Below are 10,003 nucleotides of genomic sequence, written 5' to 3'. Positions count from 1 at the left end.
CCCTAACCCTAACCCTAATCCGTACCCGTACCCTAACCCTAAGCCTAAACGTTACCAGTACCCTAACGCTAACCCTAACCCTAACCAGTACCCTAAACCTACCCTAACCCGTCCCGGAAGGCGTTTCCTAGCCCTAACCCTAACCCTAAACCTAACCCTAACCTGGACCCTAACGCTAAACCTACCCCTAACCCTAACCAGTGTCCTACCCCAACCCTAACCCTAATCCTAACCCGTACCCTCACCCTAACCCTAACCCTAATCCGTAACCTAACCCTAACCCTAACCAGTACCCTAAACCTAACCCTATCCCGTACCGTAACGCGTACCCTAACCCTAACCCTAACCGGTAACCTAATCCTAACCCTAACCTGAAGCAGTACCGTAACCCGTACCCTAACCCTAACCCTAAATCATAACCTAACTGTAACCCTAACCCGTACCCTAACCCTAACCCGTACCCTTACCCTAACCCTAAACCTAACCCGTAACCTAACCCCAACCCTAACCCGTACAATAAACCTAACCCTTACCCTAACTCTATTGCTAACCCGTACCCTAACCCTAACCCTAACACTACCCCTAAACCGTACCCTAACCCGTACCCTAACCGTTACCCTTACCCGTACCCGAACGCTAACCCTAACCCTAACCTTAACCCTAACCTGAACACTAACCCGTACCCTGAACCTAACCCTAACTCTAAACCTAACTCTTACCCTAAACCTAACCCTAACCCTAACTAGTACCCTAACACTAACCCTAACGCTAACCCTACCCGTACCCTAACCCTAACCCTAACGCGTACCCTTTCCCTAACCCTAACCCTAATCTGTACCCTAACCCTAACACTAACCCGAACCCTAAGCCGTACACTAACCCTAACCCTAACCCGAACCCTAACCCATACCCTAAACCTAACCCTAAAACTAACCCTAAACCTAACCCGTACCCTAACCCTAACCCTAAACCAAACCAGAACCCTAACCCTAACCCTAACCCTAACCCTAACCCTAACCCTAATCCGTACCCTAACCCTAACACTAACACTAACCCTAACCCTAACCCGTACGCTAACTCGTACCCTAACCCTTAACCTAACCCTAACCCTAACCCGTACCCTAATCCTATCACTAAACCTAACCGGTACCCTAAACCTAACCCGTACCCTTACCCTAAACTTTTCCATAAGCCTATCCGTAAACGCTAAACCTAACCCGTACCCTAACCCGTAACTTTACCCGAATCTGTAACTAAACACTAATGCTAAACCTAACCCTGATCAGTACCCTAACCCATGCCCTAACCCCTACCCTAATCCTAACCCTAACCCGTACCATAACCCTAACCCCAACCCTAACACGTACCCTAACCTTAACACTAACCCTAACCCTAACCCTTACCCATACCGTAAACCTCACCCTCACCCTAACCAGTACCCTAACCCTAACCCTAACACTAACACGTACCTTAACGCTAACCCTAAGTCTAACCCTAACCAGTAACCTAACACTAACACTAACCCGTACCCAAAACCTAACCCTAACCCGTAACCTAACGCTAACCCTAACGCTAACCCGTACCCTAACCCTAACACTAACCCGTACCCAAACCCTCATCCTAAGCCTAAACTTAACCAGTAACCTAACCCTAAGCCTAACACTAACCCTAAATCATACCCTAACCCTAAACCTAACGCAAACCCTAATCCTAAACCTAATGATAAACCGAACACTAACCCATACCCTAACCCTAACCCTAAACCTAACCCTAACCCTAAACCTAACCCTAACCCGTACCCAGCACTAACCCACACCCTAACCCATACCGTAACCCGTACCCTAATCCTAAACCTAACACGTAGCCTAACCCTAACCCTAACCCTAACCCTATCCCACAACCTATCCCTAAACCTAAACCGTGCCCTAACCCTAACCCTAACCCTAACCCTAACCCTAACCCTAACCCGAAACTAACCTTATCCTAACCTTTATCCTAACCCTAACTCTAACCCTATCAGTACCCTAACCCTAACCCTAACCCTAACACGTTCACTAACCCTAACCCTAAACCTTACCTTAACCCTAACCCGTACCCGTACCCTAACCCTAAGCCTAACCCGTACCTGTACCCTAACCCTAACCCGTACCCGTACCCTTACCCATAACCCAACCCTACGCCTAACCCTGAACCTAAACCGTCCCTAACCCTAACCCTAACCCGTACCCTAACCCTAACCCTAAACTGTACCCTAAACCTAACCCTAACCTGTACCCTAAACCTAACCCTAACCCTAACCAGTATCCTAACCCTAACCCTAACCCTAACACTAACCGGTACCCTACCACGTACCCTAACCATAACCCTAACCCGTACCCTAAACCTAACCCTAACCCTAACCCTAATCCGAAACCTAACACTAACCCTAAACCTTTCCCTAACCCTAACCCGTGCCCTAACCATTACCGTACCCTAACCCTCACCCGTACCCTAACCCTACCCTAACCGTAATCAGGACCCTAAACCTAACCCATGTCCTAACTCTAAACCTAAACCAAACCCTAACCAGTACCCTAACCCTAACCCTAACTCTAGCCCTAACCCATACCCTAACCCTAACCCTAAACCTAAACCCAACCCGTACCCTAACCCTAACCCTAAACCATACACTAACCCGTACCCTACCCTAAACCGTAACTTAACCCTAACCCTAAACCTAACCCTAATCCGTACCCTAACCCCTACCCTAATCCGTACACAATCCTAACCCTAACGCATAACCTAACCCGTACCCTAACCCTAACCCTTAATCTAACCCTAACTCTAAACCTAACCGTAACCCGTACCGTAACCCTAACACTAATCAGTACACTAACCCGCACCCTAACCCTGACCCTAACCCGTACACTAACCCTAACCCTAACCCATACCCATACCCTAAACCTAAACTGTACCCTAACCAGTACCCTAACCCTAAACCTAACCCTAAGCCGTACCCTAAACCTAACCCTAACCCGTACCCTAACACTTACCCTAACGCTACATCTAACCCTTACCTGTACCCTAACCCTAACTCTAAACCTAACACTAACCCTAACCCGTACCCTAACCCTAAAGCTAACACTAACCCAAACCCTAACCCATAACCCATCCCTAAACCGTACCCTAAACCTAACCCTAACCCTAACCCTAACCCTAAGCCATACCCTAACCCTAACCCTAACCCTAACCCTAGCCCTAACCCGTACCCTAACACTAACCCCAAATCTAACACTTTCCCTAACACTAAACTTAAACCCTAACCCTAACCCTAACCCTAATCTTAACTCTCATCTGTACCGTAACCCTAACCCTAACCTTAACCAGGACCCTAACCCGTACCGTAACCTGTACCTTAATCCTAACCCTAACCCGTAACCTAACCCTAAGCATAACCTTAACCAGTACCGTAACCCATACCCTAAACCTAATCCTAACACGTCACCTAACCCTAACCCTAACCCGTACCCTAATCCTAACACTAACCCTAACCCCTAACCTCACCCGTACCCTAACCCTAACCCTAAACCTAACAAGTACCCTAACCCTAAACCTAACCTGTTCCCTAACCCGTATCCTAACCCTAAACCTAACCCATACCCTAACCCGAACCCTAACCCTAAACCTAACCCGTACCCTCACCCTTACCCTAAGCTGTACCCTAAACCTAACCCGTACCCAAACCCTAACCCTTACACTAACTCTAACCCGTACCCTAGCCCTAAACCTAACCCGTACCCTAACCCTAACCGTAACCCTAACCCTAAAACTAACCCGTACCCTAACCCTAACCCTAACCAGTACCCTAACCCAAACCCTAACCCTAACCCGTTCCCTAACCCGTACCCTAACCCGTACCGGCCCTAACCCTAACCCGTAACCTAATCCTAACGCTAACCCTACCGCTAATCCGTACACTCACCCTAACCCTAACCCGTACCCTAACCCTAACCCGTACCCTAACCCTAACCCTTAATCTAAGGCTAACCCTAACCCTAACCCTATTGCTAACCCGTACCCTAACCCAAAACCTATCCATAACCCGTACCATAAACCTAACCCTAACCCTAACCCTAACCTTAACCTAACCCATCCGTACCTAACCCTAACCCTAACCCTAACCTGTAACCTAACCCTAACCCTCACCCTAACCCGTTCCCTAATCCTAACCCGTACCCTAACCCGTATCCTAACCCGTACCCAGCCGTAAACCTAACCCGTAACCTAACCCTAATCTTAACCCTACTGCTAACCCATACACTCACCCTAACCCTATATCGTACCCTAACCCTAACCCGTACTCTAACCCTAACCCTTAATCTAACCCTAACCCGTACCCTAACCGTAACCCTAATCCTCACCAGTACCCTAACCCTAAACTTAACCTTAACCCGAACACGTACCCTAAACCTAAAACTAACACTAACCCTAACCCTAACCCGTACCCTTACCCTTACCCTAATCCATACACTAAACCTAAACCTAACCCTAACCCGTTCCCTAACCCTAACCCGAACCCATACCCTAACCCTAACCCTAACCGTCACCCGTACCCTAAACCTAACCCTAACCCTAACCAGTACCTATCCCTAACCCTTACCCTAACCCGTACCCTATCCCTAAACCTAACCCGTACCCTAACCCTAACGCTAACCCTAACCTGTACTCTAAACCTAACACTAACCCTAACCTAACCCTAACCCCTACCCTAACCCTAACCCTAACCCTAATCCTAACCATTACCCTAACCCTAATCTAACCCTAACCCGAAACTGTACCCTAACACTAACCCTAACGCGTACCCTAAACCTAACCCTAGCCAAACCAGTACCCTAACCCTTACCCTAACCATAACCCTCACCCTAACCCTAACCAGTACCCTAACCCTAACCCTAACCCTAATCCTAACCCGTACCTTAACCCTAACCCAAACTCTCATCCGTACCCTAAACCTAACCCTAACGCTAACCACTCCCCTAAACCTAACCCTAACCCGAACCATAACCCGTACGCTAACCCTAACCCTAACCCTTAACCTAACCCTAAACCGAACCCGAAAACTAACCGTAACCCTAACCCATACCCTAACGCTAACCCTAAACATAACCCTAACTCTAACCTTAACCCTAACCCCTTCCCCTACCCTATCCTAACCCTCACCCATACCCTAACCCTAACCCTAACCAGTACCCTAAAACTAACCTTAACCCGTACTCTAACCCGTACCCTAACCCTAACCCGTACCCTAACCCTAACCCTAACCCTAAACCTAACCCATAACTTCACCCTTACCCTAAGCCGTACCAAAACCCTAACCCGTACCCTAACCCTAACCCTTACCCTAACCCTAATTCTAATGATTACCCAAAAAATAATCATCACCCGAACCCGTACCGTAAGCTTAACCCTAACCCTAACCCTAACCTTACCCTAACCTTAACCTGAAACCTAACCGTACCCTAACCCCTACCCGTACCCAAACCCGTATTCTAACGCATACCCTGCCCTACCCCTTACCCGTAACCTAACCCTAACCCCAACCCTACCCCTAACCCGTACACTCACCCTAACCCGTACCCATACCCTAAACCTTACCCGTACCCTAACCCTAACCCTTACTCTAACCCTAACCCGTACCCTAACCATAACCCTCACCAGTACCCTAACCCTAACCTTAAACCTAACCCGTACCCTAACCCTAACCCTAACCCTTACCAGTACCCTTACCCTAAACATAAATCTAACCCGTACCAAACCTTAACCCTAACCCGTACACTAAACCTAACCGTAACCCTAACCCTATTGCTAACCCGTACCCTAACCCTAACTCTAACACTAACCGTAACCCGTACCCTAACCCGTACCCTAACAGTAACCCTAACCAGACCCTAACGTTAAACCTAACCCTAACCCTAACATTAACCCTAACCCGTACCCTAAACCTAAACCTAACCCTAACCCTAACCCTAACCCCTACCCTAACCCTACCACTAACCCTAAACAGTACCCTAACCCTAACCCTAACCCTAACCCTAACCCGTACTCAACCTTAAACCTAACGCGGACCCTTACCCTAACCCTCACCCTAATCCGTACCCTAACCCTAACCCTATACCATTTCCTAAGCCGTAAACTTATCCTAACCCTAACGGGTACCCTAAACCTAACCCTAAACCTAACACATACCCTAACCCTAACCTTAAACCGTACCCTAACCCTAACCCTAACCCTAACCCGTTCCCTAACACTAACCCTAACCCTAAGCCGTACCCTAACCCTAACCCGTACCCTAACCCGTGCCCAGCCCTAAACCTCTCCCGTAACCTATGCCCAACCCTAACACTACTGCTAACCCGTACACTCACCCTAACCCTAACCCGTACCCTAACCCTAACCCGAACACTAACCCTAATCCTTATGCTAACCCTAACCCGTACCCTAACAATAACCCTAACCAGTACCCTAACCCTAACCCTAAACTTAACCCTATACCGTACCCTAACCCTAACCCGTACCCTTAAACTAACCCAAAACCTAAACCATACCCTAAACCTAACGCTAACCCGTACAATAAACCTAACCCTAGCCCTAACCCTATTGCTAATCCGTACCGTAACCCTAACCCTAACCTGTCCCTTACACGTACCCTAACGGTAACCCTAACCCATACCCTAACGCTAACCCTAACCCTAACCATAACCTTAACCCTAAACCGTACACTAAACCTAATCCTAACCCGTACCTAACCCTAAACCTAACCTTAACCCTAACCCTAACCCTGTCCCGTTCCCTAACCGTAACCCTATCCCTAACCAGTATCATAACGCTATCCCTAACCCTATTCTGTACCCTTACCCTAACCCTAAACCTAATCCGTATCCTAACCCTATCCCTAAACCTAACCCTAACCTGTACCCTAACGGTAACCCTAAGCCTAACCCTAACTAGTACCTTAACACTAACCCTAACCCAAATCTAACCCGTACCCTAACCCTAACCCTAAGCCTCATCCGTACCCTAACCCTAACCCTAACCCTAACCAGTACCCTAAACCTAACCCTAACCCGAACCGTAACCCGTACCCTAACCCTAACCCTATCCCGTAACCTAACCCTAACCCTAACCAGTACTGTAACCCATACCCTAACCCTAACCCTCACCCGCACCCGTACCCTAAACCTAACCCTAACCCTAACCCTATCCGATCCGTACCCTAACCTGAACCCTAAACCGTCCCTAACCCGTACCCTAACACTAACCCTGTCTATCACCCTCACCCATACCATATCCCTAACCCTAACCCTAACCTCTACCCTAACCCTAACACTAAATCTAACCCGTACCTTAATCCTAACCTGTACCCTAACCCATACCCTAACGCATACCCAGCTCTATCACTAAACCGTAACCTAACCCTAACCCTAACCCTACCCCTAACCCGTACACTCACCCTAACCCTAACCCATACCCTAACCCTAAATCTAAACCTCACCAGTACCCTAACCCTAACCCTAACCCCAACCCGTACCCTCAACCTAACCCTAACGCTAACCCGTATCCTAACCGTAACCCTAATCCTAAACCTAACCCTAAACTGTTCCCTAACCTTAACCCTAACCCTAATCAGTACCCTAAACCTAACCATGACGCTAACCCTAATCCTAACTGGTACCCTAACCCTAACGCTAACACTACTACATATCCTGACCCTAAACCTAACCCTAACCACTATCCTAAACCTAACCCTTACCCGTACCGTAACCCGTACCCAAACCCTAACCCTAACCCTAAACCTAACCGTAACCCAAAACCTATCCAGTACTGTAACCTGTACCCTAACCCTGACCCTAAACTGTAACCTAACCCTAACCATAACCTAACCCGTACACTAACCCTAACCCTAAACCTAACCCTAAACTGTAACCTAACCCTAAGCCTAACCCTAATCAGTACCTTAACCCTAACCCTGACACTAACCCTAAACTAACCAGTATCCTAAACCTAACCCTAACCCTAAACCTAACCGTAACCTGAACGCTAATGCGAACCCTAACCCTAACTAGTACCCTAACCCTGCCCCTAACCCTCATCCTAACCCGTACCCTAACCATAACACTAACCCTAACCGTAACCTAACCCTAATCCTAAACCTGCCCGTAACCTAACACTAACCCTAACCCGTACCCTAACCCTAATCCTAACCCATACCCTAAACCTAACCCTAACCCTAACCTGTATCCTAACCCTAACCCTAAACCTAAACCTAACCCTAACCTGTACCCTAACGCTAACCCTACCCTAACCCTAACTAATACCAAAAACCTAAACCTAACCCTGATCCTGACCCGTAATCTAACCCTAACCCTAACCCTAATCCATACCCTAACCCTAACGCTAACCAGTACCTTAAACCTAACCCTTACCCGTACCGTAACCCGTACCCTAAACCTAACCCTAACCCGTAACCTACCCTAACCCTAACCCTAACCAGTACCGTAACCCGTACCCTAACCCTAACCCTAACACTAACCCTAAACCCTATCCTTACCCTAACCTTAACCCTAACCCGTACCCTAACCCTACCCCTAAACCTAACACGTACCCTCACCCTTATCCTAAGCTGTACCCTAACCCTAACCCGTACCCTAACACTAAACCATACACTAACCCTAACCCGTACCCTAAACCTAACCATAATCAGTACCATAACCCTAAACCTAACCCTAACCCGTACCCTAACCCTAAGCCTAACCCTAACCCGAACCCGTAGCCTAAACCTCACCCTAAACCTAACCCATACCTTAACCCGTGCCCTAATCCGTACCCAGCCCTATCCCTAACCCGAAAACTAACCTAACCCTAATCCTACCCATAACCCATACACTCACCACAACCCTAAACCTTACCCTACCCTAACCCGTACCCTAAACCTAACCCAAACCAATACCCTAACCCTAACCTTAAACCTAACCAGTACCCTAACCCTAAACCGTACCCTAACCCTAACCCTAACCCGTACCCTTAACCTAACCCGAAACCTAACCCTAACCCGTACCCTAAACCTAACCCTAACCCGTACACTAAACCTAACCATAACCCTAACCCTAACCCTAACCCTGACCCTAACCCTAACCCTAACCCGTACCCTTCCCTAACCATTACCTTAACCCGTACCCTAGGCGTACACTAACCCTAACCCTAACCCGAACCCTAACCCATACCCTAAACCTAACCCTAACCCTACACCTAAAACTAACCGTACCCTAACCATAACACTAAACCAAACCAGTACCCTAAACCTACCCTAACCCTAACACTAAACCGTAAGCTAACCCTAACCCTAACCCATACCCAAACACTTACCCTCACCCTAACCAGTATCCTAAACCTAACCTGTAACCTAACCCTAACCCTAAACGAAACCAGTACCCTAACCCTAACTCTAAACATAACCCTAAACCGTACCCTAAACCTAACCCTAACCCTAACACTAACCCTAACCGGTAACCTAACCCTAACCCCAACCCGTACCCTAACCCTAACAATAAACCTGACCCTACCCCGTACCCTAACCCTAAACCTAACCATTACCCTAACCCTAACCCTAACCCGTATCCTAACCTTACCCCTAAACCTAAACCTAACGCTAAACCTAACCCTAACCCTAACCCGAAACCTAACCCTAACCCTAACCCGTAACCTAACCCTTACCCCACCCCGTACCCTAAACCTAACCCTAACCCTAACCCTAACCCGTATCCTTACCCTAACCCTCCCCATAACCCGTACCCTAACCCTTACCCTAAACCTAACCCGTATCCTAACCCTAACCCTAACTCTAAGCCTAACCCTAAAGTGTACCCTAACCCTAACCTTAACCCGTACCCTAACACTTACCCTCACCCTAACCAGTACCCTAAACCTAACCCGTAACCTAACCCTAACCCTAAACGAAACCATTACC

This window comes from Vulpes vulpes, chromosome 12 (assembly GCF_048418805.1).
Source record: "Vulpes vulpes isolate BD-2025 chromosome 12, VulVul3, whole genome shotgun sequence".
NCBI lineage: Eukaryota > Metazoa > Chordata > Mammalia > Carnivora > Canidae > Vulpes > Vulpes vulpes.
The sequence above is the reverse complement of the archived record's forward strand: the minus strand, read 5'-3'. Positions refer to the sequence as shown.